We start from the raw sequence: 24,582 nt of genomic DNA, 5'->3' as shown, positions 1-24,582 counted from the left end.
TTGAGCGTTGTTTTGGGGGCGAACGCCTTGGACACTGCAAGGGTTCAAAAGAGTCGCCGGAGGCGCCTTCGCAAGGCCCACGACCCTGGCAGCAACAGCCTTTTGTTCTTGCACTTGCCCAGTGCGCATGTGGAACATGGGTGTCTGACAAAAGCTGCCACGTCCCTGGGTGGGCTCGAACCACCATCCTTTCGGTTAACAGCCGAACGCGCTAGCCTATTGCGCCACAGAGACTTGCCTTTGCGCTGTGTCATGACTCGCCCACTCGCTGTTCAGAAAAGCCACATGCGCTCTATTGGGCCATGAACCAGTTGGAGAGTGGCGGTCCAAATTTTGCCTGCAGCCAGGGTGCCAGTACTTTTTTCAAAGAAGGCGGGGCTACTCTGCCCCTGCCTAAGCCCGACTAGCTCAGTCGGTAGAGCATGAGACTCTTAATCTCAGGGTCGTGGGTTCGAGCCCCACGTTGGGCGGGGAGGCTTTTTGTGGGTGCATCCTGAGCCTACCAGCGGTTATGGCTGTCTCAGCCAAGCACAGTTGGGTTGCTTGTTGCACTTGTGTGGAGCAACACAGGCTCCTGGGAGGTCAGTCAGTGCCACGCAGGAGGAAGGGATGCCAAGGTTGCACAGTCATAGGTGGGAAAAGAAGAAGGAGAGAGAGTGAGAGTGCGCAAATCGGTTGCGCTTCTCCAAGCCCGGCTGTCACGTTCACTTATGTTCATTTGGGCCTGAGAAATGGCGTGCACACAACTGGTCTAAAAGCAAAAAAAGAGAGAGAGAAAATAAAGGTTTGTGGGGGTGGGGAGTGCGTGTGGTGGTCTTTTTTTTTTTTGGGGGGGGGGGGGAGGGGTGTCGTTGAGCGTTGTTTTGGGGGCGAACGCCTTGGACACTGCAAGGGTTCAAAAGAGTTGCCGGAGGCGCCTTCGCAAGGCCCACGACCCTGGCAGCAACAGCCTTTTGTTCTTGCACTTGCCCAGTGCGCATGTGGAGCATGGGTGTCTGACAAAAGTTGCCACGTCCCTGGGTGGGCTCGAACCACCATCCTTTCGGTTAACAGCCGAACGCGCTAGCCTATTGTGCCACAGAGACTTGCCTTTGCACTGTGTCATGACTCGCCCACTCGCTGTTCAGAAAAGCCACATGCGCTCTGTTGGGCCATGAACCAGTTGGAGAGTGCCGGCCCAAGTTTTGCCTGCAGCCAGGTTGCCAGTACTTTTTTCAAAGAAGGCGGGGCTACTCTGCCCCTGCCTAAGCCTGACTAGCTCAGTCGGTAGAGCATGAGACTCTTAATCTCAGGGTCGTGGGTTCGAGCCCCACGTTGGGCGGGGAGGCTTTTTGTGGGTGCATCCTGAGCCTACCAGCGGTTATGGCTGTCTCAGCCAAGCACAGTTGGGTTGCTTGTTGCACTTGTGTGGAGCAACACAGGCTCCTGGGAGGTCAGTCAGTGCCACGCAGGAGGAAGGGATGCCAAGGTTGCACAGTCATAGGTGGGAAAAGGAGAAGGAGAGAGAGTGAGAGTGCGCAAATCGGTTGCGCTTCTCCAAGCCCGGCTGTCACGTTCACTTATGTTCATTTGGGCCTGAGAAATGGCGTGCACACAACTGGTCTAAAAGCAAAAAAAGAGAGAGAGAAAATAAAGGTTTGTGGGGGTGGGGAGTGCGTGTGGTGGTCCTTTTTTTTTGGGGGGGGGGAGGGAGGGGTGTCGTTGAGCGTTGTTTTGGGGGCGAACGCCTTGGACACTGCAAGGGTTCAAAAGAGTCGCCGGAGGCGCCTTCGCAAGGCCCACGACCCTGGCAGCAACAGCCTTTTGTTCTTGCACTTGCCCAGTGCGCATGTGGAACATGGGTGTCTGACAAAAGCTGCCACGTCCCTGGGTGGGCTCGAACCACCATCCTTTCGGTTAACAGCCGAACGCGCTAGCCTATTGCGCCACAGAGACTTGCCTTTGCGCTGTGTCATGACTCGCCCACTCGCTGTTCAGAAAAGCCACATGCGCTCTATTGGGCCATGAACCAGTTGGAGAGTGGCGGTCCAAATTTTGCCTGCAGCCAGGGTGCCAGTACTTTTTTCAAAGAAGGCGGGGCTACTCTGCCCCTGCCTAAGCCCGACTAGCTCAGTCGGTAGAGCATGAGACTCTTAATCTCAGGGTCGTGGGTTCGAGCCCCACGTTGGGCGGGGAGGCTTTTTGTGGGTGCATCCTGAGCCTACCAGCGGTTATGGCTGTCTCAGCCAAGCACAGTTGGGTTGCTTGTTGCACTTGTGTGGAGCAACACAGGCTCCTGGGAGGTCAGTCAGTGCCACGCAGGAGGAAGGGATGCCAAGGTTGCACAGTCATAGGTGGGAAAAGAAGAAGGAGAGAGAGTGAGAGTGCGCAAATCGGTTGCGCTTCTCCAAGCCCGGCTGTCACGTTCACTTATGTTCATTTGGGCCTGAGAAATGGCGTGCACACAACTGGTCTAAAAGCAAAAAAAGAGAGAGAGAAAATAAAGGTTTGTGGGGGTGGGGAGTGCGTGTGGTGGTCTTTTTTTTTTTTGGGGGGGGGGGGGGAGGGGTGTCGTTGAGCGTTGTTTTGGGGGCGAACGCCTTGGACACTGCAAGGGTTCAAAAGAGTTGCCGGAGGCGCCTTCGCAAGGCCCACGACCCTGGCAGCAACAGCCTTTTGTTCTTGCACTTGCCCAGTGCGCATGTGGAGCATGGGTGTCTGACAAAAGTTGCCACGTCCCTGGGTGGGCTCGAACCACCATCCTTTCGGTTAACAGCCGAACGCGCTAGCCTATTGTGCCACAGAGACTTGCCTTTGCACTGTGTCATGACTCGCCCACTCGCTGTTCAGAAAAGCCACATGCGCTCTGTTGGGCCATGAACCAGTTGGAGAGTGCCGGCCCAAGTTTTGCCTGCAGCCAGGTTGCCAGTACTTTTTTCAAAGAAGGCGGGGCTACTCTGCCCCTGCCTAAGCCTGACTAGCTCAGTCGGTAGAGCATGAGACTCTTAATCTCAGGGTCGTGGGTTCGAGCCCCACGTTGGGCGGGGAGGCTTTTTGTGGGTGCATCCTGAGCCTACCAGCGGTTATGGCTGTCTCAGCCAAGCACAGTTGGGTTGCTTGTTGCACTTGTGTGGAGCAACACAGGCTCCTGGGAGGTCAGTCAGTGCCACGCAGGAGGAAGGGATGCCAAGGTTGCACAGTCATAGGTGGGAAAAGAAGAAGGAGAGAGAGTGAGAGTGCGCAAATCGGTTGCGCTTCTCCAAGCCCGGCTGTCACGTTCACTTATGTTCATTTGGGCCTGAGAAATGGCGTGCACACAACTGGTCTAAAAGCAAAAAAAGAGAGAGAGAAAATAAAGGTTTGTGGGGGTGGGGAGTGCGTGTGGTGGTCCTTTTTTTTTGGGGGGGGGAGGGAGGGGTGTCGTTGAGCGTTGTTTTGGGGGCGAACGCCTTGGACACTGCAAGGGTTCAAAAGAGTCGCCGGAGGCGCCTTCGCAAGGCCCACGACCCTGGCAGCAACAGCCTTTTGTTCTTGCACTTGCCCAGTGCGCATGTGGAACATGGGTGTCTGACAAAAGCTGCCACGTCCCTGGGTGGGCTCGAACCACCATCCTTTCGGTTAACAGCCGAACGCGCTAGCCTATTGCGCCACAGAGACTTGCCTTTGCGCTGTGTCATGACTCGCCCACTCGCTGTTCAGAAAAGCCACATGCGCTCTATTGGGCCATGAACCAGTTGGAGAGTGGCGGTCCAAATTTTGCCTGCAGCCAGGGTGCCAGTACTTTTTTCAAAGAAGGCGGGGCTACTCTGCCCCTGCCTAAGCCCGACTAGCTCAGTCGGTAGAGCATGAGACTCTTAATCTCAGGGTCGTGGGTTCGAGCCCCACGTTGGGCGGGGAGGCTTTTTGTGGGTGCATCCTGAGCCTACCAGCGGTTATGGCTGTCTCAGCCAAGCACAGTTGGGTTGCTTGTTGCACTTGTGTGGAGCAACACAGGCTCCTGGGAGGTCAGTCAGTGCCACGCAGGAGGAAGGGATGCCAAGGTTGCACAGTCATAGGTGGGAAAAGAAGAAGGAGAGAGAGTGAGAGTGCGCAAATCGGTTGCGCTTCTCCAAGCCCGGCTGTCACGTTCACTTATGTTCATTTGGGCCTGAGAAATGGCGTGCACACAACTGGTCTAAAAGCAAAAAAAGAGAGAGAGAAAATAAAGGTTTGTGGGGGTGGGGAGTGCGTGTGGTGGTCTTTTTTTTTTTTGGGGGGGGGGGAGGGGTGTCGTTGAGCGTTGTTTTGGGGGCGAACGCCTTGGACACTGCAAGGGTTCAAAAGAGTTGCCGGAGGCGCCTTCGCAAGGCCCACGACCCTGGCAGCAACAGCCTTTTGTTCTTGCACTTGCCCAGTGCGCATGTGGAGCATGGGTGTCTGACAAAAGTTGCCACGTCCCTGGGTGGGCTCGAACCACCATCCTTTCGGTTAACAGCCGAACGCGCTAGCCTATTGTGCCACAGAGACTTGCCTTTGCACTGTGTCATGACTCGCCCACTCGCTGTTCAGAAAAGCCACATGCGCTCTGTTGGGCCATGAACCAGTTGGAGAGTGCCGGCCCAAGTTTTGCCTGCAGCCAGGTTGCCAGTACTTTTTTCAAAGAAGGCGGGGCTACTCTGCCCCTGCCTAAGCCTGACTAGCTCAGTCGGTAGAGCATGAGACTCTTAATCTCAGGGTCGTGGGTTCGAGCCCCACGTTGGGCGGGGAGGCTTTTTGTGGGTGCATCCTGAGCCTACCAGCGGTTATGGCTGTCTCAGCCAAGCACAGTTGGGTTGCTTGTTGCACTTGTGTGGAGCAACACAGGCTCCTGGGAGGTCAGTCAGTGCCACGCAGGAGGAAGGGATGCCAAGGTTGCACAGTCATAGGTGGGAAAAGAAGAAGGAGAGAGAGTGAGAGTGCGCAAATCGGTTGCGCTTCTCCAAGCCCGGCTGTCACGTTCACTTATGTTCATTTGGGCCTGAGAAATGGCGTGCACACAACTGGTCTAAAAGCAAAAAAAGAGAGAGAGAAAATAAAGGTTTGTGGGGGTGGGGAGTGCGTGTGGTGGTCTTTTTTTTTTTTGGGGGGGGGGGGAGGGGTGTCGTTGAGCGTTGTTTTGGGGGCGAACGCCTTGGACACTGCAAGGGTTCAAAAGAGTTGCCGGAGGCGCCTTCGCAAGGCCCACGACCCTGGCAGCAACAGCCTTTTGTTCTTGCACTTGCCCAGTGCGCATGTGGAGCATGGGTGTCTGACAAAAGTTGCCACGTCCCTGGGTGGGCTCGAACCACCATCCTTTCGGTTAACAGCCGAACGCGCTAGCCTATTGCGCCACAGAGACTTGCCTTTGCACTGTGTCATGACTCGCCCACTCGCTGTTCAGAAAAGCCACATGCGCTCTGTTGGGCCATGAACCAGTTGGAGAGTGCCGGCCCAAGTTTTGCCTGCAGCCAGGTTGCCAGTACTTTTTTCAAAGAAGGCGGGGCTACTCTGCCCCTGCCTAAGCCTGACTAGCTCAGTCGGTAGAGCATGAGACTCTTAATCTCAGGGTCGTGGGTTCGAGCCCCACGTTGGGCGGGGAGGCTTTTTGTGGGTGCATCCTGAGCCTACCAGCGGTTATGGCTGTCTCAGCCAAGCACAGTTGGGTTGCTTGTTGCACTTGTGTGGAGCAACACAGGCTCCTGGGAGGTCAGTCAGTGCCACGCAGGAGGAAGGGATGCCAAGGTTGCACAGTCATAGGTGGGAAAAGAAGAAGGAGTGAGAGTGCGCAAATCGGTTGCGCTTCTCCAAGCCCGGCTGTCACGTTCACTTATGTTCATTTGGGCCTGAGAAATGGCGTGCACACAACTGGTCTAAAAGCAAAAAAAGAGAGAGAGAAAATAAAGGTTTGTGGGGGTGGGGAGTGCGTGTGGTGGTCTTTTTTTTTTTTGGGGGGGGGGGGGGGGGAGGGGTGTCGTTGAGCGTTGTTTTGGGGGGCGAACGCCTTGGACACTGCAAGGGTTCAAAAGAGTTGCCGGAGGCGCCTTCGCAAGGCCCACGACCCTGGCAGCAACAGCCTTTTGTTCTTGCACTTGCCCAGTGCGCATGTGGAGCATGGGTGTCTGACAAAAGTTGCCACGTCCCTGGGTGGGCTCGAACCACCATCCTTTCGGTTAACAGCCGAACGCGCTAGCCTATTGTGCCACAGAGACTTGCCTTTGCACTGTGTCATGACTCGCCCACTCGCTGTTCAGAAAAGCCACATGCGCTCTGTTGGGCCATGAACCAGTTGGAGAGTGCCGGCCCAAGTTTTGCCTGCAGCCAGGTTGCCAGTACTTTTTTCAAAGAAGGCGGGGCTACTCTGCCCCTGCCTAAGCCTGACTAGCTCAGTCGGTAGAGCATGAGACTCTTAATCTCAGGGTCGTGGGTTCGAGCCCCACGTTGGGCGGGGAGGCTTTTTGTGGGTGCATCCTGAGCCTACCAGCGGTTATGGCTGTCTCAGCCAAGCACAGTTGGGTTGCTTGTTGCACTTGTGTGGAGCAACACAGGCTCCTGGGAGGTCAGTCAGTGCCACGCAGGAGGAAGGGATGCCAAGGTTGCACAGTCATAGGTGGGAAAAGAAGAAGGAGAGAGAGTGAGAGTGCGCAAATCGGTTGCGCTTCTCCAAGCCCGGCTGTCACGTTCACTTATGTTCATTTGGGCCTGAGAAATGGCGTGCACACAACTGGTCTAAAAGCAAAAAAAGAGAGAGAGAAAATAAAGGTTTGTGGGGGTGGGGAGTGCGTGTGGTGGTCCTTTTTTTTTGGGGGGGGGGAGGGAGGGGTGTCGTTGAGCGTTGTTTTGGGGGCGAACGCCTTGGACACTGCAAGGGTTCAAAAGAGTCGCCGGAGGCGCCTTCGCAAGGCCCACGACCCTGGCAGCAACAGCCTTTTGTTCTTGCACTTGCCCAGTGCGCATGTGGAACATGGGTGTCTGACAAAAGCTGCCACGTCCCTGGGTGGGCTCGAACCACCATCCTTTCGGTTAACAGCCGAACGCGCTAGCCTATTGCGCCACAGAGACTTGCCTTTGCGCTGTGTCATGACTCGCCCACTCGCTGTTCAGAAAAGCCACATGCGCTCTATTGGGCCATGAACCAGTTGGAGAGTGGCGGTCCAAATTTTGCCTGCAGCCAGGGTGCCAGTACTTTTTTCAAAGAAGGCGGGGCTACTCTGCCCCTGCCTAAGCCCGACTAGCTCAGTCGGTAGAGCATGAGACTCTTAATCTCAGGGTCGTGGGTTCGAGCCCCACGTTGGGCGGGGAGGCTTTTTGTGGGTGCATCCTGAGCCTACCAGCGGTTATGGCTGTCTCAGCCAAGCACAGTTGGGTTGCTTGTTGCACTTGTGTGGAGCAACACAGGCTCCTGGGAGGTCAGTCAGTGCCACGCAGGAGGAAGGGATGCCAAGGTTGCACAGTCATAGGTGGGAAAAGAAGAAGGAGAGAGAGTGAGAGTGCGCAAATCGGTTGCGCTTCTCCAAGCCCGGCTGTCACGTTCACTTATGTTCATTTGGGCCTGAGAAATGGCGTGCACACAACTGGTCTAAAAGCAAAAAAAGAGAGAGAGAAAATAAAGGTTTGTGGGGGTGGGGAGTGCGTGTGGTGGTCTTTTTTTTTTTGGGGGGGGGGGGGGGAGGGGTGTCGTTGAGCGTTGTTTTGGGGGCGAACGCCTTGGACACTGCAAGGGTTCAAAAGAGTTGCCGGAGGCGCCTTCGCAAGGCCCACGACCCTGGCAGCAACAGCCTTTTGTTCTTGCACTTGCCCAGTGCGCATGTGGAGCATGGGTGTCTGACAAAAGTTGCCACGTCCCTGGGTGGGCTCGAACCACCATCCTTTCGGTTAACAGCCGAACGCGCTAGCCTATTGTGCCACAGAGACTTGCCTTTGCACTGTGTCATGACTCGCCCACTCGCTGTTCAGAAAAGCCACATGCGCTCTGTTGGGCCATGAACCAGTTGGAGAGTGCCGGCCCAAGTTTTGCCTGCAGCCAGGTTGCCAGTACTTTTTTCAAAGAAGGCGGGGCTACTCTGCCCCTGCCTAAGCCTGACTAGCTCAGTCGGTAGAGCATGAGACTCTTAATCTCAGGGTCGTGGGTTCGAGCCCCACGTTGGGCGGGGAGGCTTTTTGTGGGTGCATCCTGAGCCTACCAGCGGTTATGGCTGTCTCAGCCAAGCACAGTTGGGTTGCTTGTTGCACTTGTGTGGAGCAACACAGGCTCCTGGGAGGTCAGTCAGTGCCACGCAGGAGGAAGGGATGCCAAGGTTGCACAGTCATAGGTGGGAAAAGAAGAAGGAGTGAGAGTGCGCAAATCGGTTGCGCTTCTCCAAGCCCGGCTGTCACGTTCACTTATGTTCATTTGGGCCTGAGAAATGGCGTGCACACAACTGGTCTAAAAGCAAAAAAAGAGAGAGAGAAAATAAAGGTTTGTGGGGGTGGGGAGTGCGTGTGGTGGTCTTTTTTTTTTTTTGGGGGGGGGGGGAGGGGTGTCGTTGAGCGTTGTTTTGGGGGCGAACGCCTTGGACACTGCAAGGGTTCAAAAGAGTTGCCGGAGGCGCCTTCGCAAGGCCCACGACCCTGGCAGCAACAGCCTTTTGTTCTTGCACTTGCCCAGTGCGCATGTGGAGCATGGGTGTCTGACAAAAGTTGCCACGTCCCTGGGTGGGCTCGAACCACCATCCTTTCGGTTAACAGCCGAACGCGCTAGCCTATTGTGCCACAGAGACTTGCCTTTGCACTGTGTCATGACTCGCCCACTCGCTGTTCAGAAAAGCCACATGCGCTCTGTTGGGCCATGAACCAGTTGGAGAGTGCCGGCCCAAGTTTTGCCTGCAGCCAGGTTGCCAGTACTTTTTTCAAAGAAGGCGGGGCTACTCTGCCCCTGCCTAAGCCTGACTAGCTCAGTCGGTAGAGCATGAGACTCTTAATCTCAGGGTCGTGGGTTCGAGCCCCACGTTGGGCGGGGAGGCTTTTTGTGGGTGCATCCTGAGCCTACCAGCGGTTATGGCTGTCTCAGCCAAGCACAGTTGGGTTGCTTGTTGCACTTGTGTGGAGCAACACAGGCTCCTGGGAGGTCAGTCAGTGCCACGCAGGAGGAAGGGATGCCAAGGTTGCACAGTCATAGGTGGGAAAAGAAGAAGGAGAGAGAGTGAGAGTGCGCAAATCGGTTGCGCTTCTCCAAGCCCGGCTGTCACCTTCACTTATGTTCATTTGGGCCTGAGAAATGGCGTGCACACAACTGGTCTAAAAGCAAAAAAAGAGAGAGAGAAAATAAAGGTTTGTGGGGGTGGGGAGTGCGTGTGGTGGTCTTTTTTTTTTTTTTGGGGGGGGGGAGGGGTGTCGTTGAGCGTTGTTTTGGGGGCGAACGCCTTGGACACTGCAAGGGTTCAAAAGAGTTGCCGGAGGCGCCTTCGCAAGGCCCACGACCCTGGCAGCAACAGCCTTTTGTTCTTGCACTTGCCCAGTGCGCATGTGGAGCATGGGTGTCTGACAAAAGTTGCCACGTCCCTGGGTGGGCTCGAACCACCATCCTTTCGGTTAACAGCCGAACGCGCTAGCCTATTGCGCCACAGAGACTTGCCTTTGCACTGTGTCATGACTCGCCCACTCGCTGTTCAGAAAAGCCACATGCGCTCTGTTGGGCCATGAACCAGTTGGAGAGTGCCGGCCCAAGTTTTGCCTGCAGCCAGGTTGCCAGTACTTTTTTCAAAGAAGGCGGGGCTACTCTGCCCCTGCCTAAGCCTGACTAGCTCAGTCGGTAGAGCATGAGACTCTTAATCTCAGGGTCGTGGGTTCGAGCCCCACGTTGGGCGGGGAGGCTTTTTGTGGGTGCATCCTGAGCCTACCAGCGGTTATGGCTGTCTCAGCCAAGCACAGTTGGGTTGCTTGTTGCACTTGTGTGGAGCAACACAGGCTCCTGGGAGGTCAGTCAGTGCCACGCAGGAGGAAGGGATGCCAAGGTTGCACAGTCATAGGTGGGAAAAGAAGAAGGAGAGAGAGTGAGAGTGCGCAAATCGGTTGCGCTTCTCCAAGCCCGGCTGTCACGTTCACTTATGTTCATTTGGGCCTGAGAAATGGCGTGCACACAACTGGTCTAAAAGCAAAAAAAGAGAGAGAGAAAATAAAGGTTTGTGGGGGTGGGGAGTGCGTGTGGTGGTCTTTTTTTTTTTTTGGGGGGGGGGGGAGGGGTGTCGTTGAGCGTTGTTTTGGGGGCGAACGCCTTGGACACTGCAAGGGTTCAAAAGAGTTGCCGGAGGCGCCTTCGCAAGGCCCACGACCCTGGCAGCAACAGCCTTTTGTTCTTGCACTTGCCCAGTGCGCATGTGGAGCATGGGTGTCTGACAAAAGTTGCCACGTCCCTGGGTGGGCTCGAACCACCATCCTTTCGGTTAACAGCCGAACGCGCTAGCCTATTGCGCCACAGAGACTTGCCTTTGCACTGTGTCATGACTCGCCCACTCGCTGTTCAGAAAAGCCACATGCGCTCTGTTGGGCCATGAACCAGTTGGAGAGTGCCGGCCCAAGTTTTGCCTGCAGCCAGGTTGCCAGTACTTTTTTCAAAGAAGGCGGGGCTACTCTGCCCCTGCCTAAGCCTGACTAGCTCAGTCGGTAGAGCATGAGACTCTTAATCTCAGGGTCGTGGGTTCGAGCCCCACGTTGGGCGGGGAGGCTTTTTGTGGGTGCATCCTGAGCCTACCAGCGGTTATGGCTGTCTCAGCCAAGCACAGTTGGGTTGCTTGTTGCACTTGTGTGGAGCAACACAGGCTCCTGGGAGGTCAGTCAGTGCCACGCAGGAGGAAGGGATGCCAAGGTTGCACAGTCATAGGTGGGAAAAGAAGAAGGAGAGAGAGTGAGAGTGCGCAAATCGGTTGCGCTTCTCCAAGCCCGGCTGTCACGTTCACTTATGTTCATTTGGGCCTGAGAAATGGCGTGCACACAACTGGTCTAAAAGCAAAAAAAGAGAGAGAGAAAATAAAGGTTTGTGGGGGTGGGGAGTGCGTGTGGTGGTCTTTTTTTTTTTTTTGGGGGGGGGGGAGGGGTGTCGTTGAGCGTTGTTTTGGGGGCGAACGCCTTGGACACTGCAAGGGTTCAAAAGAGTTGCCGGAGGCGCCTTCGCAAGGCCCACGACCCTGGCAGCAACAGCCTTTTGTTCTTGCACTTGCCCAGTGCGCATGTGGAGCATGGGTGTCTGACAAAAGTTGCCACGTCCCTGGGTGGGCTCGAACCACCATCCTTTCGGTTAACAGCCGAACGCGCTAGCCTATTGCGCCACAGAGACTTGCCTTTGCACTGTGTCATGACTCGCCCACTCGCTGTTCAGAAAAGCCACATGCGCTCTGTTGGGCCATGAACCAGTTGGAGAGTGCCGGCCCAAGTTTTGCCTGCAGCCAGGTTGCCAGTACTTTTTTCAAAGAAGGCGGGGCTACTCTGCCCCTGCCTAAGCCTGACTAGCTCAGTCGGTAGAGCATGAGACTCTTAATCTCAGGGTCGTGGGTTCGAGCCCCACGTTGGGCGGGGAGGCTTTTTGTGGGTGCATCCTGAGCCTACCAGCGGTTATGGCTGTCTCAGCCAAGCACAGTTGGGTTGCTTGTTGCACTTGTGTGGAGCAACACAGGCTCCTGGGAGGTCAGTCAGTGCCACGCAGGAGGAAGGGATGCCAAGGTTGCACAGTCATAGGTGGGAAAAGAAGAAGGAGAGAGAGTGAGAGTGCGCAAATCGGTTGCGCTTCTCCAAGCCCGGCTGTCACGTTCACTTATGTTCATTTGGGCCTGAGAAATGGCGTGCACACAACTGGTCTAAAAGCAAAAAAAGAGAGAGAGAAAATAAAGGTTTGTGGGGGTGGGGAGTGCGTGTGGTGGTCTTTTTTTTTTTTTGGGGGGGGGGGGGGGAGGGGTGTCGTTGAGCGTTGTTTTGGGGGCGAACGCCTTGGACACTGCAAGGGTTCAAAAGAGTTGCCGGAGGCGCCTTCGCAAGGCCCACGACCCTGGCAGCAACAGCCTTTTGTTCTTGCACTTGCCCAGTGCGCATGTGGAGCATGGGTGTCTGACAAAAGTTGCCACGTCCCTGGGTGGGCTCGAACCACCATCCTTTCGGTTAACAGCCGAACGCGCTAGCCTATTGCGCCACAGAGACTTGCCTTTGCACTGTGTCATGACTCGCCCACTCGCTGTTCAGAAAAGCCACATGCGCTCTGTTGGGCCATGAACCAGTTGGAGAGTGCCGGCCCAAGTTTTGCCTGCAGCCAGGTTGCCAGTACTTTTTTCAAAGAAGGCGGGGCTACTCTGCCCCTGCCTAAGCCTGACTAGCTCAGTCGGTAGAGCATGAGACTCTTAATCTCAGGGTCGTGGGTTCGAGCCCCACGTTGGGCGGGGAGGCTTTTTGTGGGTGCATCCTGAGCCTACCAGCGGTTATGGCTGTCTCAGCCAAGCACAGTTGGGTTGCTTGTTGCACTTGTGTGGAGCAACACAGGCTCCTGGGAGGTCAGTCAGTGCCACGCAGGAGGAAGGGATGCCAAGGTTGCACAGTCATAGGTGGGAAAAGAAGAAGGAGAGAGAGTGAGAGTGCGCAAATCGGTTGCGCTTCTCCAAGCCCGGCTGTCACGTTCACTTATGTTCATTTGGGCCTGAGAAATGGCGTGCACACAACTGGTCTAAAAGCAAAAAAAGAGAGAGAGAAAATAAAGGTTTGTGGGGGTGGGGAGTGCGTGTGGTGGTCTTTTTTTTTTTTTTTGGGGGGGGGGAGGGGTGTCGTTGAGCGTTGTTTTGGGGGCGAACGCCTTGGACACTGCAAGGGTTCAAAAGAGTTGCCGGAGGCGCCTTCGCAAGGCCCACGACCCTGGCAGCAACAGCCTTTTGTTCTTGCACTTGCCCAGTGCGCATGTGGAGCATGGGTGTCTGACAAAAGTTGCCACGTCCCTGGGTGGGCTCGAACCACCATCCTTTCGGTTAACAGCCGAACGCGCTAGCCTATTGCGCCACAGAGACTTGCCTTTGCACTGTGTCATGACTCGCCCACTCGCTGTTCAGAAAAGCCACATGCGCTCTGTTGGGCCATGAACCAGTTGGAGAGTGCCGGCCCAAGTTTTGCCTGCAGCCAGGTTGCCAGTACTTTTTTCAAAGAAGGCGGGGCTACTCTGCCCCTGCCTAAGCCTGACTAGCTCAGTCGGTAGCGCATGAGACTCTTAATCTCAGGGTCGTGGGTTCGAGCCCCACGTTGGGCGGGGAGGCTTTTTGTGGGTGCATCCTGAGCCTACCAGCGGTTATGGCTGTCTCAGCCAAGCACAGTTGGGTTGCTTGTTGCACTTGTGTGGAGCAACACAGGCTCCTGGGAGGTCAGTCAGTGCCACGCAGGAGGAAGGGATGCCAAGGTTGCACAGTCATAGGTGGGAAAAGAAGAAGGAGAGAGAGTGAGAGTGCGCAAATCGGTTGCGCTTCTCCAAGCCCGGCTGTCACGTTCACTTATGTTCATTTGGGCCTGAGAAATGGCGTGCACACAACTGGTCTAAAAGCAAAAAAAGAGAGAGAGAAAATAAAGGTTTGTGGGGGTGGGGAGTGCGTGTGGTGGTCTTTTTTTTTTTTTTGGGGGGGGGGGAGGGGTGTCGTTGAGCGTTGTTTTGGGGGCGAACGCCTTGGACACTGCAAGGGTTCAAAAGAGTTGCCGGAGGCGCCTTCGCAAGGCCCACGACCCTGGCAGCAACAGCCTTTTGTTCTTGCACTTGCCCAGTGCGCATGTGGAGCATGGGTGTCTGACAAAAGTTGCCACGTCCCTGGGTGGGCTCGAACCACCATCCTTTCGGTTAACAGCCGAACGCGCTAGCCTATTGCGCCACAGAGACTTGCCTTTGCACTGTGTCATGACTCGCCCACTCGCTGTTCAGAAAAGCCACATGCGCTCTGTTGGGCCATGAACCAGTTGGAGAGTGCCGGCCCAAGTTTTGCCTGCAGCCAGGTTGCCAGTACTTTTTTCAAAGAAGGCGGGGCTACTCTGCCCCTGCCTAAGCCTGACTAGCTCAGTCGGTAGAGCATGAGACTCTTAATCTCAGGGTCGTGGGTTCGAGCCCCACGTTGGGCGGGGAGGCTTTTTGTGGGTGCATCCTGAGCCTACCAGCGGTTATGGCTGTCTCAGCCAAGCACAGTTGGGTTGCTTGTTGCACTTGTGTGGAGCAACACAGGCTCCTGGGAGGTCAGTCAGTGCCACGCAGGAGGAAGGGATGCCAAGGTTGCACAGTCATAGGTGGGAAAAGAAGAAGGAGTGAGAGTGCGCAAATCGGTTGCGCTTCTCCAAGCCCGGCTGTCACGTTCACTTATGTTCATTTGGGCCTGAGAAATGGCGTGCACACAACTGGTCTAAAAGCAAAAAAAGAGAGAGAGAAAATAAAGGTTTGTGGGGGTGGGGAGTGCGTGTGGTGGTCTTTTTTTTTTTTTTGGGGGGGGGGGGGGGGAGGGGTGTCGTTGAGCGTTGTTTTGGGGGCGAACGCCTTGGACACTGCAAGGGTTCAAAAGAGTTGCCGGAGGCGCCTTCGCAAGGCCCACGACCCTGGCAGCAACAGCCTTTTGTTCTTGCACTTGCCCAGTGCGCATGTGGAGCATGGGTGTCTGACAAAAGTTGCCACGTCCCTGGGTGGGCTCGAACCACCATCCTTTCGGTTAACAGCCGAACGCGCTAGCCTATTGCGCCACAGAGACTTGCCTTTGCACTGTGTCATGACTCGCCCACTCGCTGTTCAGAAAAGCCACATGCGCTCTGTTGGGCCATGAACCAGTTGGAGAGTGCCGGCCCAAGTTTTGCCTGCAGCCAGGTTGCCAGTACTTTTTTCAAAGAAGGCGGGGCTACTCTGCCCCTGCCTAAGCCTGACTAGCTCAGTCGGTAGAGCATGAGACTCTTAATCTCAGGGTCGTGGGTTCGAGCCCCACGTTGGGCGGGGAGGCTTTTTGTGGGTGCATCCTGAGCCTACCAGCGGTTATGGCTGTCTCAGCCAAGCACAGTTGGGTTGCTTGTTGCACTTGTGTGGAGCAACACAGGCTCCTGGGAGGTCAGTCAGTGCCACGCAGGAGGAAGGGATGCCAAGGTTGCACAGTCATAGGTGGGAAAAGAAGAAGGAGAGAGAGTGAGAGTGCGCAAATCGGTTGCGCTTCTCCAAGCCCGGCTGTCACGTTCACTTATGTTCATTTGGGCCTGAGAAATGGCGTGCACACAACTGGTCTAAAAGCAAAAAAAGAGAGAGAGAAAATAAAGGTTTGTGGGGGTGGGGAGTGCGTGTGGTGGTCTTTTTTTTTTGGGGGGGGGGGGGAGGGGTGTCGTTGAGCGTTGTTTTGGGGGCGAACGCCTTGGACACTGCAAGGGTTCAAAAGAGTTGCCGGAGGCGCCTTCGCAAGGCCCACGACCCTGGCAGCAACAGCCTTTTGTTCTTGCACTTGCCCAGTGCGCATGTGGAGCATGGGTGTCTGACAAAAGTTGCCACGTCCCTGGGTGGGCTCGAACCACCATCCTTTCGGTTAACAGCCGAACGCGCTAGCCTATTGCGCCACAGAGACTTGCCTTTGCACTGTGTCATGACTCGCCCACTCGCTGTTCAGAAAAGCCACATGCGCTCTGTTGGGCCATGAACCAGTTGGAGAGTGCCGGCCCAAGTTTTGCCTGCAGCCAGGTTGCCAGTACTTTTTTCAAAGAAGGCGGGGCTACTCTGCCCCTGCCTAAGCCTGACTAGCTCAGTCGGTAGAGCATGAGACTCTTAATCTCAGGGTCGTGGGTTCGAGCCCCACGTTGGGCGGGGAGGCTTTTTGTGGGTGCATCCTGAGCCTACCAGCGGTTATGGCTGTCTCAGCCAAGCACAGTTGGGTTGCTTGTTGCACTTGTGTGGAGCAACACAGGCTCCTGGGAGGTCAGTCAGTGCCACGCAGGAGGAAGGGATGCCAAGGTTGCACAGTCATAGGTGGGAAAAGAAGAAGGAGAGAGAGTGAGAGTGCGCAAATCGGTTGCGCTTCTCCAAGCCCGGCTGTCACGTTCACTTATGTTCATTTGGGCCTGAGAAATGGCGTGCACACAACTGGTCTAAAAGCAAAAAAAGAGAGAGAGAAAATAAAGGTTTGTGGGGGTGGGGAGTGCGTGTGGTGGTCTTTTTTTTTTTTTTGGGGGGGGGGGGGGAGGGGTGTCGTTGAGCGTTGTTTTGGGGGCGAACGCCTTGGACACTGCAAGGGTTCAAAAGAGTTGCCGGAGGCGCCTTCGCAAGGCCCACGACCCTGGCAGCAACAGCCTTTTGTTCTTGCACTTGCCCAGTGCGCATGTGGAGCATGGGTGTCTGACAAAAGTTGCCACGTCCCTGGGTGGGCTCGAACCACCATCCTTTCGGTTAACAGCCGAACGCGCTAGCCTATTGCGCCACAGAGACTTGCCTTTGCACTGTGTCATGACTCGCCCACTCGCTGTTCAGAAAAGCCACATGCGCTCTGTTGGGCCATGAACCAGTTGGAGAGTGCCGGCCCAAGTTTTGCCTGCAGCCAGGTTGCCAGTACTTTTTTCAAAGAAGGCGGGGCTACTCTGCCCCTGCCTAAGCCTGACTAGCTCAGTCGGTAGAGCATGAGACTCTTAATCTCAGGGTCGTGGGTTCGAGCCCCACGTTGGGCGGGGAGGCTTTTTGTGGGTGCATCCTGAGCCTACCAGCGGTTATGGCTGTCTCAGCCAAGCACAGTTGGGTTGCTTGTTGCACTTGTGTGGAGCAACACAGGCTCCTGGGAGGTCAGTCAGTGCCACGCAGGAGGAAGGGATGCCAAGGTTGCACAGTCATAGGTGGGAAAAGAAGAAGGAGAGAGAGTGAGAGTGCGCAAATCGGTTGCGCTTCTCCAAGCCCGGCTGTCACGTTCACTTATGTTCATTTGGGCCTGAGAAATGGCGTGCACACAACTGGTCTAAAAGCAAAAAAAGAGAGAGAGAAAATAAAGGTTTGTGGGGGTGGGGAGTGCGTGTGGTGGTCTTTTTTTTTTTTGGGGGGGGGGGGAGGGGTGTCGTTGAGCGTTGTTTTGGGGGCGAACGCCTTGGACACTGCAAGGGTTCAAAAGAGTTGCCGGAGGCGCCTTCGCAAGGCCCACGACCCTGGCAGCAACAGCCTTTTGTTCTTGCACTTGCCCAGTGCGCATGTGGAGCATGGGTGTCTGACAAAAGTTGCCACGTCCCTGGGTGGGCTCGAACCACCATCCTTTCGGTTAACAGCCGAACGCGCTAGCCTATTGCGCCACAGAGACTTGCCTTTGCACTGTGTCATGACTCGCCCACTCGCTGTTCAGAAAAGCCACATGCGCTCTGTTGGGCCATGAACCAGTTGGAGAGTGCCGGCCCAAGTTTTGCCTGCAGCCAGGTTGCCAGTACTTTTTTCAAAGAAGGCGGGGCTACTCTGCCCCTGCCTAAGCCTGACTAGCTCAGTCGGTAGAGCATGAGACTCTTAATCTCAGGGTCGTGGGTTCGAGCCCCACGTTGGGCGGGGAGGCTTTTTGTGGGTGCATCCTGAGCCTACCAGCGGTTATGGCTGTCTCAGCCAAGCACAGTTGGGTTGCTTGTTGCACTTGTGTGGAGCAACACAGGCTCCTGGGAGGTCAGTCAGTGCCACGCAGGAGGAAGGGATGCCAAGGTTGCACAGTCATAGGTGGGAAAAGAAGAAGGAGAGAGAGTGAGAGTGCGCAAATCGGTTGCGCTTCTCCAAGCCCGGCTGTCACGTTCACTTATGTTCATTTGGGCCTGAGAAATGGCGTGCACACAACTGGTCTAAAAGCAAAAAAAGAGAGAGAGAAAATAAAGGTTTGTGGGGGTGGGGAGTGCGTGTGGTGGTCTTTTTTTTTTTTTGGGGGGGGGGGGGGAGGGGTGTCGTTGAGCGTTGTTTTGGGGGCGAACGCCTTGGACACTGCAAGGGTTCAAAAGAGTTGCCGGAGGCGCCTTCGCAAGGCCCACGACCCTGGCAGCAACAGCCTTTTGTTCTTGCACTTGCCCAGTGCGCATGTGGAGCATGGGTGTCTGACAAAAGTTGCCACGTCCCTGGGTGGGCTCGAACCACCATCCTTTCGGTTAACAGCCGAACGCGCTAGCCTATTGCGCCACAGAGACTTGCCTTTGCACTGTGTCATGACTCGCCCACTCGCTGTTCAGAAAAGCCACATGCGCTCTGTTGGGCCATGAACCAGTTGGAGAGTGCCGGCCCAAGTTTTGCCTGCAGCCAGGTTGCCAGTACTTTTTTCAAAGAAGGCGGGGCTACTCTGCCCCTGCCTAAGCCTGACTAGCTCAGTCGGTAGAGCATGAGACTCTTAATCTCAGGGTCGTGGGTTCGAGCCCCACGTTGGGCGGGGAGGCTTTTTGTGGGTGCATCCTGAGCCTACCAGCGGTTATGGCTGTCTCAGCCAAGCACAGTTGGGTTGCTTGTTGCACTTGTGTGGAGCAACACAGGCTCCTGGGAGGTCAGTCAGTGCCACGCAGGAGGAAGGGATGCCAAGGTTGCACAGTCATAGGTGGGAAAAGAAGAAGGAGAGAGAGTGAGAGTGCGCAAATCGGTTGCGCTTCTCCAAGCCCGGCTGTCACGTTCACTTATGTTCATTTGGGCCTGAGAAATGGCGTGCACACAACTGGTCTAAAAGCAAAAAAAGAGAGAGAGAAAATAAAGGTTTGTGGGGGTGGGGAGTGCGTGTGGTGGTCTTTTTTTTTTTTTTGGGGGGGGGGGAGGGGTGTCGTTGAGCGTTGTTTTGGGGGCGAACGCCTTGGACACTGCAAGGGTTCAAAAGAGTTGCCGGAGGCGCCTTCGCAAGGCCCACGACCCTGGCAGCAACAGCCTTTTGTTCTTGCACTTGCCCAGTGCGCATGTGGAGCATGGGTGTCTGACAAAAGTTGCCACGTCCCTGGGTGGGCTCGAACCACCATCCTTTCGGTTAACAGCCGAACGCGCTAGCCTATTGCGCCACAGAGACTTGCCTTTGCACTGTGTCATGACTCGCCCACTCGCTGTTCAGAAAAGCCACATGCGCTCTGTTGGGCCATGAACCAGTTGGAGAGTGCCGGCCCAAGTTTTGCCTGCAGCCAGGTTGCCAGTACTTTTTTCAAAGAAGGCGGGGCTACTCTGCCCCTGCCTAAGCCTGACTAGCTCAGTCGGTAGAGCATGAGACTCTTAATCTCAGGGTCGTGGGTTCGAGCCCCACGTTGGGCGGGGAGGCTTTTTGTGGGTGCATCCTGAGCCTACCAGCGGTTATGGCTGTCTCAGCCAAGCACAGTTGGGTTGCTTGTTGCACTTGTGTGGAGCAACACAGGCTCCTGGGAGGTCAGTCAGTGCCACGCAGGAGGAAGGGATGCCAAGGTTGCACAGTCATAGGTGGGAAAAGAAGAAGGAGAGAGAGTGAGAGTGCGCAAATCGGTTGCGCTTCTCCAAGCCCGGCTGTCACGTTCACTTATGTTCATTTGGGCCTGAGAAATGGCGTGCACACAACTGGTCTAAAAGCAAAAAAAGAGAGAGAGAAAATAAAGGTTTGTGGGGGTGGGGAGTGCGTGTGGTGGTCTTTTTTTTTTTTTTTGGGGGGGGGGGGAGGGGTGTCGTTGAGCGTTGTTTTGGGGGCGAACGCCTTGGACACTGCAAGGGTTCAAAAGAGTTGCCGGAGGCGCCTTCGCAAGGCCCACGACCCTGGCAGCAACAGCCTTTTGTTCTTGCACTTGCCCAGTGCGCATGTGGAGCATGGGTGTCTGACAAAAGTTGCCACGTCCCTGGGTGGGCTCGAACCACCATCCTTTCGGTTAACAGCCGAACGCGCTAGCCTATTGCGCCACAGAGACTTGCCTTTGCACTGTGTCATGACTCGCCCACTCGCTGTTCAGAAAAGCCACATGCGCTCTGTTGGGCCATGAACCAGTTGGAGAGTGCCGGCCCAAGTTTTGCCTGCAGCCAGGTTGCCAGTACTTTTTTCAAAGAAGGCGGGGCTACTCTGCCCCTGCCTAAGCCTGACTAGCTCAGTCGGTAGAGCATGAGACTCTTAATCTCAGGGTCGTGGGTTCGAGCCCCACGTTGGGCGGGGAGGCTTTTTGTGGGTGCATCCTGAGCCTACCAGCGGTTATGGCTGTCTCAGCCAAGCACAGTTGGGTTGCTTGTTGCACTTGTGTGGAGCAACACAGGCTCCTGGGAGGTCAGTCAGTGCCACGCAGGAGGAAGGGATGCCAAGGTTGCACAGTCATAGGTGGGAAAAGAAGAAGGAGAGAGAGTGAGAGTGCGCAAATCGGTTGCGCTTCTCCAAGCCCGGCTGTCACCTTCACTTATGTTCATTTGGGCCTGAGAAATGGCGTGCACACAACTGGTCTAAAAGCAAAAAAAGAGAGAGAGAAAATAAAGGTTTGTGGGGGTGGGGAGTGCGTGTGGTGGTCTTTTTTTTTTTTTTGGGGGGGGGGGAGGGGTGTCGTTGAGCGTTGTTTTGGGGGCGAACGCCTTGGACACTGCAAGGGTTCAAAAGAGTTGCCGGAGGCGCCTTCGCAAGGCCCACGACCCTGGCAGCAACAGCCTTTTGTTCTTGCACTTGCCCAGTGCGCATGTGGAGCATGGGTGTCTGACAAAAGTTGCCACGTCCCTGGGTGGGCTCGAACCACCATCCTTTCGGTTAACAGCCGAACGCGCTAGCCTATTGCGCCACAGAGACTTGCCTTTGCACTGTGTCATGACTCGCCCACTCGCTGTTCAGAAAAGCCACATGCGCTCTGTTGGGCCATGAACCAGTTGGAGAGTGCCGGCCCAAGTTTTGCCTGCAGCCAGGTTGCCAGTACTTTTTTCAAAGAAGGCGGGGCTACTCTGCCCCTGCCTAAGCCTGACTAGCTCAGTCGGTAGAGCATGAGACTCTTAACCTCAGGGTCGTGGGTTCGAGCCCCACGTTGGGCGGGGAGGCTTTTTGTGGGTGCATCCTGAGCCTACCAGCGGTTATGGCTGTCTCAGCCAAGCACAGTTGGGTTGCTTGTTGCACTTGTGTGGAGCAACACAGGCTCCTGGGAGGTCAGTCAGTGCCACGCAGGAGGAAGGGATGCCAAGGTTGCACAGTCATAGGTGGGAAAAGAAGAAGGAGAGAGAGTGAGAGTGCGCAAATCGGTTGCGCTTCTCCAAGCCCGGCTGTCACGTTCACTTATGTTCATTTGGGCCTGAGAAATGGCGTGCACACAACTGGTCTAAAAGCAAAAAAAGAGAGAGAGAAAATAAAGGTTTGTGGGGGTGGGGAGTGCGTGTGGTGGTCTTTTTTTTTTTTTTTTTGGGGGGGGGGAGGGGTGTCGTTGAGCGTTGTTTTGGGGGCGAACGCCTTGGACACTGCAAGGGTTCAAAAGAGTTGCCAGAGGCGCCTTCGCAAGGCCCACGACCCTGGCAGCAACAGCCTTTTGTTCTTGCACTTGCCCAGTGCGCATGTGGAGCATGGGTGTCTGACAAAAGTTGCCACGTCCCTGGGTGGGCTCGAACCACCATCCTTTCGGTTAACAGCCGAACGCGCTAGCCTATTGCGCCACAGAGACTTGCCTTTGCACTGTGTCATGACTCGCCCACTCGCTGTTCAGAAAAGCCACATGCGCTCTGTTGGGCCATGAACCAGTTGGAGAGTGCCGGCCCAAGTTTTGCCTGCAGCCAGGTTGCCAGTACTTTTTTCAAAGAAGGCGGGGCTACTCTGCCCCTGCCTAAGCCTGACTAGCTCAGTCGGTAGAGCATGAGACTCTTAATCTCAGGGTCGTGGGTTCGGGCCCCACGTTGGGCGGGGAGGCTTTTTGTGGGTGCATCCTGAGCCTACCAGCGGTTATGGCTGTCTCAGCCAAGCACAGTTGGGTTGCTTGTTGCACTTGTGTGGAGCAACACAGGCTCCTGGGAGGTCAGTCAGTGCCACGCAGGAGGAAGGGATGCCAAGGTTGCACAGTCATAGGTGGGAAAAGAAGAAGGAGAGAGAGTGAGAGTGCGCAAATCGGTTGCGCTTCTCCAAGCCCGGCTGTCACGTTCACTTATGTTCATTTGGGCCTGAGAAATGGCGTGCACACAACTGGTCTAAAAGCAAAAAAAGAGAGAGAGAAAATAAAGGTTTGTGGGGGTGGGGAGTGCGTGTGGTGGTCTTTTTTTTTTTTTGGGGGGGGGGGGGAGGGGTGTCGTTGAGCGTTGTTTTGGGGGCGAACGCCTTGGACACTGCAAGGGTTCAAAAGAGTTGCCGGAGGCGCCTTCGCAAGGCCCACAACCCTGGCAGCAACAGCCTTTTGTTCTTGCACTTGCCCAGTGCACATGTGGAGCATGGGTGTCTGACAAAAGTTGCCACGTCCCTGGGTGGGCTCGAACCACCATCCTTTCGGTTAACAGCCGAACGCGCTAGCCTATTGCGCCACAGAGACTTGCCTTTGCACTGTGTCATGACTCGCCCACTCGCTGTTCAGAAAAGCCACATGCGCTCTGTTGGGCCATGAACCAGTTGGAGAGTGCCGGCCCAAGTTTTGCCTGCAGCCAGGTTGCCAGTACTTTTTTCAAAGAAGGCGGGGCTACTCTGCCCCTGCCTAAGCCTGACTAGCTCAGTCGGTAGAGCATGAGACTCTTAATCTCAGGGTCGTGGGTTCGGGCCCCACGTTGGGCGGGGAGGCTTTTTGTGGGTGCATCCTGAGCCTACCAGCGGTTATGGCTGTCTCAGCCAAGCACAGTTGGGTTGCTTGTTGCACTTGTGTGGAGCAACACAGGCTCCTGGGAGGTCAGTCAGTGCCACGCAGGAGGAAGGGATGCCAAGGTTGCACAGTCATAGGTGGGAAAAGAAGAAGGAGAGAGAGTGAGAGTGCGCAAATCGGTTGCGCTTCTCCAAGCCCGGCTGTCACGTTCACTTATGTTCATTTGGGCCTGAGAAATGGCGTGCACACAACTGGTCTAAAAGCAAAAAAAGAGAGAGAGAAAATAAAGGTTTGTGGGGGTGGGGAGTGCGTGTGGTGGTCTTTTTTTTTTTTTGGGGGGGGGGGAGGGGTGTCGTTGAGCGTTGTTTTGGGGGCGAACGCCTTGGACACTGCAAGGGTTCAAAAGAGTTGCCGGAGGCGCCTTCGCAAGGCCCACGACCCTGGCAGCAACAGCCTTTTGTTCTTGCACTTGCCCAGTGCACATGTGGAGCATGGGTGTCTGACAAAAGTTGCCACGTCCCTGGGTGGGCTCGAACCACCATCCTTTCGGTTAACAGCCGAACGCGCTAGCCTATTGCGCCACAGAGACTTGCCTTTGCACTGTGTCATGACTCGCCCACTCGCTGTTCAGAAAAGCCACATGCGCTCTGTTGGGCCATGAACCAGTTGGAGAGTGCCGGCCCAAGTTTTGCCTGCAGCCAGGTTGCCAGTACTTTTTTCAAAGAAGGCGGGGCTACTCTGCCCCTGCCTAAGCCTGACTAGCTCAGTCGGTAGAGCATGAGACTCTTAATCTCAGGGTCGTGGGTTCGAGCCCCACGTTGGGCGGGGAGGCTTTTTGTGGGTGCATCCTGAGCCTACCAGCGGTTATGGCTGTCTCAGCCAAGCACAGTTGGGTTGCTTGTTGCACTTGTGTGGAGCAACACAGGCTCCTGGGAGGTCAGTCAGTGCCACGCAGGAGGAAGGGATGCCAAGGTTGCACAGTCATAGGTGGGAAAAGAAGAAGGAGAGAGAGTGAGAGTGCGCAAATCGGTTGCGCTTCTCCAAGCCCGGCTGTCACGTTCACTTATGTTCATTTGGGCCTGAGAAATGGCGTGCACACAACTGGTCTAAAAGCAAAAAAAGAGAGAGAGAAAATAAAGGTTTGTGGGGGTGGGGAGTGCGTGTGGTGGTCTTTTTTTTTTTTTGGGGGGGGGGGAGGGGTGTCGTTGAGCGTTGTTTTGGGGGCGAACGCCTTGGACACTGCAAGGGTTCAAAAGAGTTGCCGGAGGCGCCTTCGCAAGGCCCACGACCCTGGCAGCAACAGCCTTTTGTTCTTGCACTTGCCCAGTGCGCATGTGGAGCATGGGTGTCTGACAAAAGTTGCCACGTCCCTGGGTGGGCTCGAACCACCATCCTTTCGGTTAACAGCCGAACGCGCTAGCCTATTGCGCCACAGAGACTTGCCTTTGCACTGTGTCATGACTCGCCCACTCGCTGTTCAGAAAAGCCACATGCGCTCTGTTGGGCCATGAACCAGTTGGAGAGTGCCGGCCCAAGTTTTGCCTGCAGCCAGGTTGCCAGTACTTTTTTCAAAGAAGGCGGGGCTACTCTGCCCCTGCCTAAGCCTGACTAGCTCAGTCGGTAGAGCATGAGACTCTTAATCTCAGGGTCGTGGGTTCGAGCCCCACGTTGGGCGGGGAGGCTTTTTGTGGGTGCATCCTGAGCCTACCAGCGGTTATGGCTGTCTCAGCCAAGCACAGTTGGGTTGCTTGTTGCACTTGTGTGGAGCAACACAGGCTCCTGGGAGGTCAGTCAGTGCCACGCAGGAGGAAGGGATGCCAAGGTTGCACAGTCATAGGTGGGAAAAGAAGAAGGAGAGAGAGTGAGAGTGCGCAAATCGGTTGCGCTTCTCCAAGCCCGGCTGTCACGTTCACTTATGTTCATTTGGGCCTGAGAAATGGCGTGCACACAACTGGTCTAAAAGCA

General features: G+C 55.5%; 58 non-coding genes across 58 annotated transcripts; 29 read left to right on the top strand and 29 right to left on the bottom strand.

The window, feature by feature from the left end:
- Positions 1-160: 160 nt before the first annotated feature.
- On the bottom strand, positions 161-234 carry trnan-guu (transfer RNA asparagine (anticodon GUU)). The gene has a single exon. It is a non-coding gene; the product is annotated as a tRNA-Asn (tRNA).
- Positions 235-397: 163 nt separating this feature from the next.
- On the top strand, positions 398-470 carry trnak-cuu (transfer RNA lysine (anticodon CUU)). The gene has a single exon. It is a non-coding gene; the product is annotated as a tRNA-Lys (tRNA).
- Positions 471-1,011: 541 nt separating this feature from the next.
- Positions 1,012-1,085, bottom strand: trnan-guu (transfer RNA asparagine (anticodon GUU)). The gene has a single exon. It is a non-coding gene; the product is annotated as a tRNA-Asn (tRNA).
- Positions 1,086-1,248: 163 nt separating this feature from the next.
- On the top strand, positions 1,249-1,321 carry trnak-cuu (transfer RNA lysine (anticodon CUU)). Its single transcript has one exon. It is a non-coding gene; the product is annotated as a tRNA-Lys (tRNA).
- Positions 1,322-1,861: 540 nt separating this feature from the next.
- trnan-guu (transfer RNA asparagine (anticodon GUU)) lies at positions 1,862-1,935 on the bottom strand. Its single transcript has one exon. It is a non-coding gene; the product is annotated as a tRNA-Asn (tRNA).
- A 163-nt stretch (positions 1,936-2,098) lies between these two features.
- On the top strand, positions 2,099-2,171 carry trnak-cuu (transfer RNA lysine (anticodon CUU)). Its single transcript has one exon. It is a non-coding gene; the product is annotated as a tRNA-Lys (tRNA).
- Positions 2,172-2,713: 542 nt separating this feature from the next.
- Positions 2,714-2,787, bottom strand: trnan-guu (transfer RNA asparagine (anticodon GUU)). Its single transcript has one exon. It is a non-coding gene; the product is annotated as a tRNA-Asn (tRNA).
- A 163-nt stretch (positions 2,788-2,950) lies between these two features.
- On the top strand, positions 2,951-3,023 carry trnak-cuu (transfer RNA lysine (anticodon CUU)). The gene has a single exon. It is a non-coding gene; the product is annotated as a tRNA-Lys (tRNA).
- A 539-nt stretch (positions 3,024-3,562) lies between these two features.
- Positions 3,563-3,636, bottom strand: trnan-guu (transfer RNA asparagine (anticodon GUU)). Its single transcript has one exon. It is a non-coding gene; the product is annotated as a tRNA-Asn (tRNA).
- A 163-nt stretch (positions 3,637-3,799) lies between these two features.
- On the top strand, positions 3,800-3,872 carry trnak-cuu (transfer RNA lysine (anticodon CUU)). Its single transcript has one exon. It is a non-coding gene; the product is annotated as a tRNA-Lys (tRNA).
- A 539-nt stretch (positions 3,873-4,411) lies between these two features.
- Positions 4,412-4,485, bottom strand: trnan-guu (transfer RNA asparagine (anticodon GUU)). The gene has a single exon. It is a non-coding gene; the product is annotated as a tRNA-Asn (tRNA).
- A 163-nt stretch (positions 4,486-4,648) lies between these two features.
- On the top strand, positions 4,649-4,721 carry trnak-cuu (transfer RNA lysine (anticodon CUU)). The gene has a single exon. It is a non-coding gene; the product is annotated as a tRNA-Lys (tRNA).
- A 540-nt stretch (positions 4,722-5,261) lies between these two features.
- trnan-guu (transfer RNA asparagine (anticodon GUU)) lies at positions 5,262-5,335 on the bottom strand. Its single transcript has one exon. It is a non-coding gene; the product is annotated as a tRNA-Asn (tRNA).
- Positions 5,336-5,498: 163 nt separating this feature from the next.
- On the top strand, positions 5,499-5,571 carry trnak-cuu (transfer RNA lysine (anticodon CUU)). The gene has a single exon. It is a non-coding gene; the product is annotated as a tRNA-Lys (tRNA).
- Positions 5,572-6,111: 540 nt separating this feature from the next.
- Positions 6,112-6,185, bottom strand: trnan-guu (transfer RNA asparagine (anticodon GUU)). The gene has a single exon. It is a non-coding gene; the product is annotated as a tRNA-Asn (tRNA).
- Positions 6,186-6,348: 163 nt separating this feature from the next.
- Positions 6,349-6,421, top strand: trnak-cuu (transfer RNA lysine (anticodon CUU)). Its single transcript has one exon. It is a non-coding gene; the product is annotated as a tRNA-Lys (tRNA).
- A 540-nt stretch (positions 6,422-6,961) lies between these two features.
- trnan-guu (transfer RNA asparagine (anticodon GUU)) lies at positions 6,962-7,035 on the bottom strand. Its single transcript has one exon. It is a non-coding gene; the product is annotated as a tRNA-Asn (tRNA).
- A 163-nt stretch (positions 7,036-7,198) lies between these two features.
- trnak-cuu (transfer RNA lysine (anticodon CUU)) lies at positions 7,199-7,271 on the top strand. The gene has a single exon. It is a non-coding gene; the product is annotated as a tRNA-Lys (tRNA).
- A 542-nt stretch (positions 7,272-7,813) lies between these two features.
- On the bottom strand, positions 7,814-7,887 carry trnan-guu (transfer RNA asparagine (anticodon GUU)). Its single transcript has one exon. It is a non-coding gene; the product is annotated as a tRNA-Asn (tRNA).
- A 163-nt stretch (positions 7,888-8,050) lies between these two features.
- Positions 8,051-8,123, top strand: trnak-cuu (transfer RNA lysine (anticodon CUU)). Its single transcript has one exon. It is a non-coding gene; the product is annotated as a tRNA-Lys (tRNA).
- Positions 8,124-8,658: 535 nt separating this feature from the next.
- trnan-guu (transfer RNA asparagine (anticodon GUU)) lies at positions 8,659-8,732 on the bottom strand. Its single transcript has one exon. It is a non-coding gene; the product is annotated as a tRNA-Asn (tRNA).
- Positions 8,733-8,895: 163 nt separating this feature from the next.
- On the top strand, positions 8,896-8,968 carry trnak-cuu (transfer RNA lysine (anticodon CUU)). Its single transcript has one exon. It is a non-coding gene; the product is annotated as a tRNA-Lys (tRNA).
- A 540-nt stretch (positions 8,969-9,508) lies between these two features.
- trnan-guu (transfer RNA asparagine (anticodon GUU)) lies at positions 9,509-9,582 on the bottom strand. The gene has a single exon. It is a non-coding gene; the product is annotated as a tRNA-Asn (tRNA).
- Positions 9,583-9,745: 163 nt separating this feature from the next.
- Positions 9,746-9,818, top strand: trnak-cuu (transfer RNA lysine (anticodon CUU)). The gene has a single exon. It is a non-coding gene; the product is annotated as a tRNA-Lys (tRNA).
- Positions 9,819-10,359: 541 nt separating this feature from the next.
- On the bottom strand, positions 10,360-10,433 carry trnan-guu (transfer RNA asparagine (anticodon GUU)). Its single transcript has one exon. It is a non-coding gene; the product is annotated as a tRNA-Asn (tRNA).
- Positions 10,434-10,596: 163 nt separating this feature from the next.
- Positions 10,597-10,669, top strand: trnak-cuu (transfer RNA lysine (anticodon CUU)). The gene has a single exon. It is a non-coding gene; the product is annotated as a tRNA-Lys (tRNA).
- A 541-nt stretch (positions 10,670-11,210) lies between these two features.
- trnan-guu (transfer RNA asparagine (anticodon GUU)) lies at positions 11,211-11,284 on the bottom strand. Its single transcript has one exon. It is a non-coding gene; the product is annotated as a tRNA-Asn (tRNA).
- Positions 11,285-11,447: 163 nt separating this feature from the next.
- On the top strand, positions 11,448-11,520 carry trnak-cuu (transfer RNA lysine (anticodon CUU)). Its single transcript has one exon. It is a non-coding gene; the product is annotated as a tRNA-Lys (tRNA).
- A 544-nt stretch (positions 11,521-12,064) lies between these two features.
- On the bottom strand, positions 12,065-12,138 carry trnan-guu (transfer RNA asparagine (anticodon GUU)). Its single transcript has one exon. It is a non-coding gene; the product is annotated as a tRNA-Asn (tRNA).
- A 163-nt stretch (positions 12,139-12,301) lies between these two features.
- trnak-cuu (transfer RNA lysine (anticodon CUU)) lies at positions 12,302-12,374 on the top strand. The gene has a single exon. It is a non-coding gene; the product is annotated as a tRNA-Lys (tRNA).
- A 541-nt stretch (positions 12,375-12,915) lies between these two features.
- Positions 12,916-12,989, bottom strand: trnan-guu (transfer RNA asparagine (anticodon GUU)). Its single transcript has one exon. It is a non-coding gene; the product is annotated as a tRNA-Asn (tRNA).
- Positions 12,990-13,152: 163 nt separating this feature from the next.
- Positions 13,153-13,225, top strand: trnak-cuu (transfer RNA lysine (anticodon CUU)). Its single transcript has one exon. It is a non-coding gene; the product is annotated as a tRNA-Lys (tRNA).
- A 541-nt stretch (positions 13,226-13,766) lies between these two features.
- On the bottom strand, positions 13,767-13,840 carry trnan-guu (transfer RNA asparagine (anticodon GUU)). The gene has a single exon. It is a non-coding gene; the product is annotated as a tRNA-Asn (tRNA).
- Positions 13,841-14,003: 163 nt separating this feature from the next.
- On the top strand, positions 14,004-14,076 carry trnak-cuu (transfer RNA lysine (anticodon CUU)). The gene has a single exon. It is a non-coding gene; the product is annotated as a tRNA-Lys (tRNA).
- Positions 14,077-14,616: 540 nt separating this feature from the next.
- On the bottom strand, positions 14,617-14,690 carry trnan-guu (transfer RNA asparagine (anticodon GUU)). Its single transcript has one exon. It is a non-coding gene; the product is annotated as a tRNA-Asn (tRNA).
- A 163-nt stretch (positions 14,691-14,853) lies between these two features.
- Positions 14,854-14,926, top strand: trnak-cuu (transfer RNA lysine (anticodon CUU)). The gene has a single exon. It is a non-coding gene; the product is annotated as a tRNA-Lys (tRNA).
- Positions 14,927-15,465: 539 nt separating this feature from the next.
- trnan-guu (transfer RNA asparagine (anticodon GUU)) lies at positions 15,466-15,539 on the bottom strand. Its single transcript has one exon. It is a non-coding gene; the product is annotated as a tRNA-Asn (tRNA).
- A 163-nt stretch (positions 15,540-15,702) lies between these two features.
- On the top strand, positions 15,703-15,775 carry trnak-cuu (transfer RNA lysine (anticodon CUU)). The gene has a single exon. It is a non-coding gene; the product is annotated as a tRNA-Lys (tRNA).
- Positions 15,776-16,319: 544 nt separating this feature from the next.
- trnan-guu (transfer RNA asparagine (anticodon GUU)) lies at positions 16,320-16,393 on the bottom strand. Its single transcript has one exon. It is a non-coding gene; the product is annotated as a tRNA-Asn (tRNA).
- A 163-nt stretch (positions 16,394-16,556) lies between these two features.
- trnak-cuu (transfer RNA lysine (anticodon CUU)) lies at positions 16,557-16,629 on the top strand. Its single transcript has one exon. It is a non-coding gene; the product is annotated as a tRNA-Lys (tRNA).
- Positions 16,630-17,169: 540 nt separating this feature from the next.
- On the bottom strand, positions 17,170-17,243 carry trnan-guu (transfer RNA asparagine (anticodon GUU)). Its single transcript has one exon. It is a non-coding gene; the product is annotated as a tRNA-Asn (tRNA).
- Positions 17,244-17,406: 163 nt separating this feature from the next.
- Positions 17,407-17,479, top strand: trnak-cuu (transfer RNA lysine (anticodon CUU)). The gene has a single exon. It is a non-coding gene; the product is annotated as a tRNA-Lys (tRNA).
- A 543-nt stretch (positions 17,480-18,022) lies between these two features.
- On the bottom strand, positions 18,023-18,096 carry trnan-guu (transfer RNA asparagine (anticodon GUU)). The gene has a single exon. It is a non-coding gene; the product is annotated as a tRNA-Asn (tRNA).
- Positions 18,097-18,259: 163 nt separating this feature from the next.
- Positions 18,260-18,332, top strand: trnak-cuu (transfer RNA lysine (anticodon CUU)). The gene has a single exon. It is a non-coding gene; the product is annotated as a tRNA-Lys (tRNA).
- Positions 18,333-18,873: 541 nt separating this feature from the next.
- On the bottom strand, positions 18,874-18,947 carry trnan-guu (transfer RNA asparagine (anticodon GUU)). Its single transcript has one exon. It is a non-coding gene; the product is annotated as a tRNA-Asn (tRNA).
- Positions 18,948-19,110: 163 nt separating this feature from the next.
- trnak-cuu (transfer RNA lysine (anticodon CUU)) lies at positions 19,111-19,183 on the top strand. The gene has a single exon. It is a non-coding gene; the product is annotated as a tRNA-Lys (tRNA).
- A 543-nt stretch (positions 19,184-19,726) lies between these two features.
- trnan-guu (transfer RNA asparagine (anticodon GUU)) lies at positions 19,727-19,800 on the bottom strand. The gene has a single exon. It is a non-coding gene; the product is annotated as a tRNA-Asn (tRNA).
- Positions 19,801-19,963: 163 nt separating this feature from the next.
- trnak-cuu (transfer RNA lysine (anticodon CUU)) lies at positions 19,964-20,036 on the top strand. Its single transcript has one exon. It is a non-coding gene; the product is annotated as a tRNA-Lys (tRNA).
- Positions 20,037-20,577: 541 nt separating this feature from the next.
- Positions 20,578-20,651, bottom strand: trnan-guu (transfer RNA asparagine (anticodon GUU)). Its single transcript has one exon. It is a non-coding gene; the product is annotated as a tRNA-Asn (tRNA).
- Positions 20,652-20,814: 163 nt separating this feature from the next.
- Positions 20,815-20,887, top strand: trnak-cuu (transfer RNA lysine (anticodon CUU)). Its single transcript has one exon. It is a non-coding gene; the product is annotated as a tRNA-Lys (tRNA).
- A 543-nt stretch (positions 20,888-21,430) lies between these two features.
- trnan-guu (transfer RNA asparagine (anticodon GUU)) lies at positions 21,431-21,504 on the bottom strand. The gene has a single exon. It is a non-coding gene; the product is annotated as a tRNA-Asn (tRNA).
- Positions 21,505-21,667: 163 nt separating this feature from the next.
- On the top strand, positions 21,668-21,740 carry trnak-cuu (transfer RNA lysine (anticodon CUU)). Its single transcript has one exon. It is a non-coding gene; the product is annotated as a tRNA-Lys (tRNA).
- A 542-nt stretch (positions 21,741-22,282) lies between these two features.
- trnan-guu (transfer RNA asparagine (anticodon GUU)) lies at positions 22,283-22,356 on the bottom strand. The gene has a single exon. It is a non-coding gene; the product is annotated as a tRNA-Asn (tRNA).
- Positions 22,357-22,519: 163 nt separating this feature from the next.
- Positions 22,520-22,592, top strand: trnak-cuu (transfer RNA lysine (anticodon CUU)). The gene has a single exon. It is a non-coding gene; the product is annotated as a tRNA-Lys (tRNA).
- Positions 22,593-23,132: 540 nt separating this feature from the next.
- trnan-guu (transfer RNA asparagine (anticodon GUU)) lies at positions 23,133-23,206 on the bottom strand. Its single transcript has one exon. It is a non-coding gene; the product is annotated as a tRNA-Asn (tRNA).
- Positions 23,207-23,369: 163 nt separating this feature from the next.
- On the top strand, positions 23,370-23,442 carry trnak-cuu (transfer RNA lysine (anticodon CUU)). Its single transcript has one exon. It is a non-coding gene; the product is annotated as a tRNA-Lys (tRNA).
- A 540-nt stretch (positions 23,443-23,982) lies between these two features.
- trnan-guu (transfer RNA asparagine (anticodon GUU)) lies at positions 23,983-24,056 on the bottom strand. The gene has a single exon. It is a non-coding gene; the product is annotated as a tRNA-Asn (tRNA).
- A 163-nt stretch (positions 24,057-24,219) lies between these two features.
- trnak-cuu (transfer RNA lysine (anticodon CUU)) lies at positions 24,220-24,292 on the top strand. The gene has a single exon. It is a non-coding gene; the product is annotated as a tRNA-Lys (tRNA).
- Positions 24,293-24,582: the final 290 nt, after the last annotated feature.

The sequence above is a fragment of the Neoarius graeffei genome, chromosome 1 (genome assembly GCF_027579695.1).
Source record: "Neoarius graeffei isolate fNeoGra1 chromosome 1, fNeoGra1.pri, whole genome shotgun sequence".
Taxonomy (NCBI): Eukaryota; Metazoa; Chordata; class Actinopteri; order Siluriformes; family Ariidae; genus Neoarius; species Neoarius graeffei.
The sequence above is the reverse complement of the archived record's forward strand: the minus strand, read 5'-3'. Positions and strand labels throughout refer to the sequence as shown.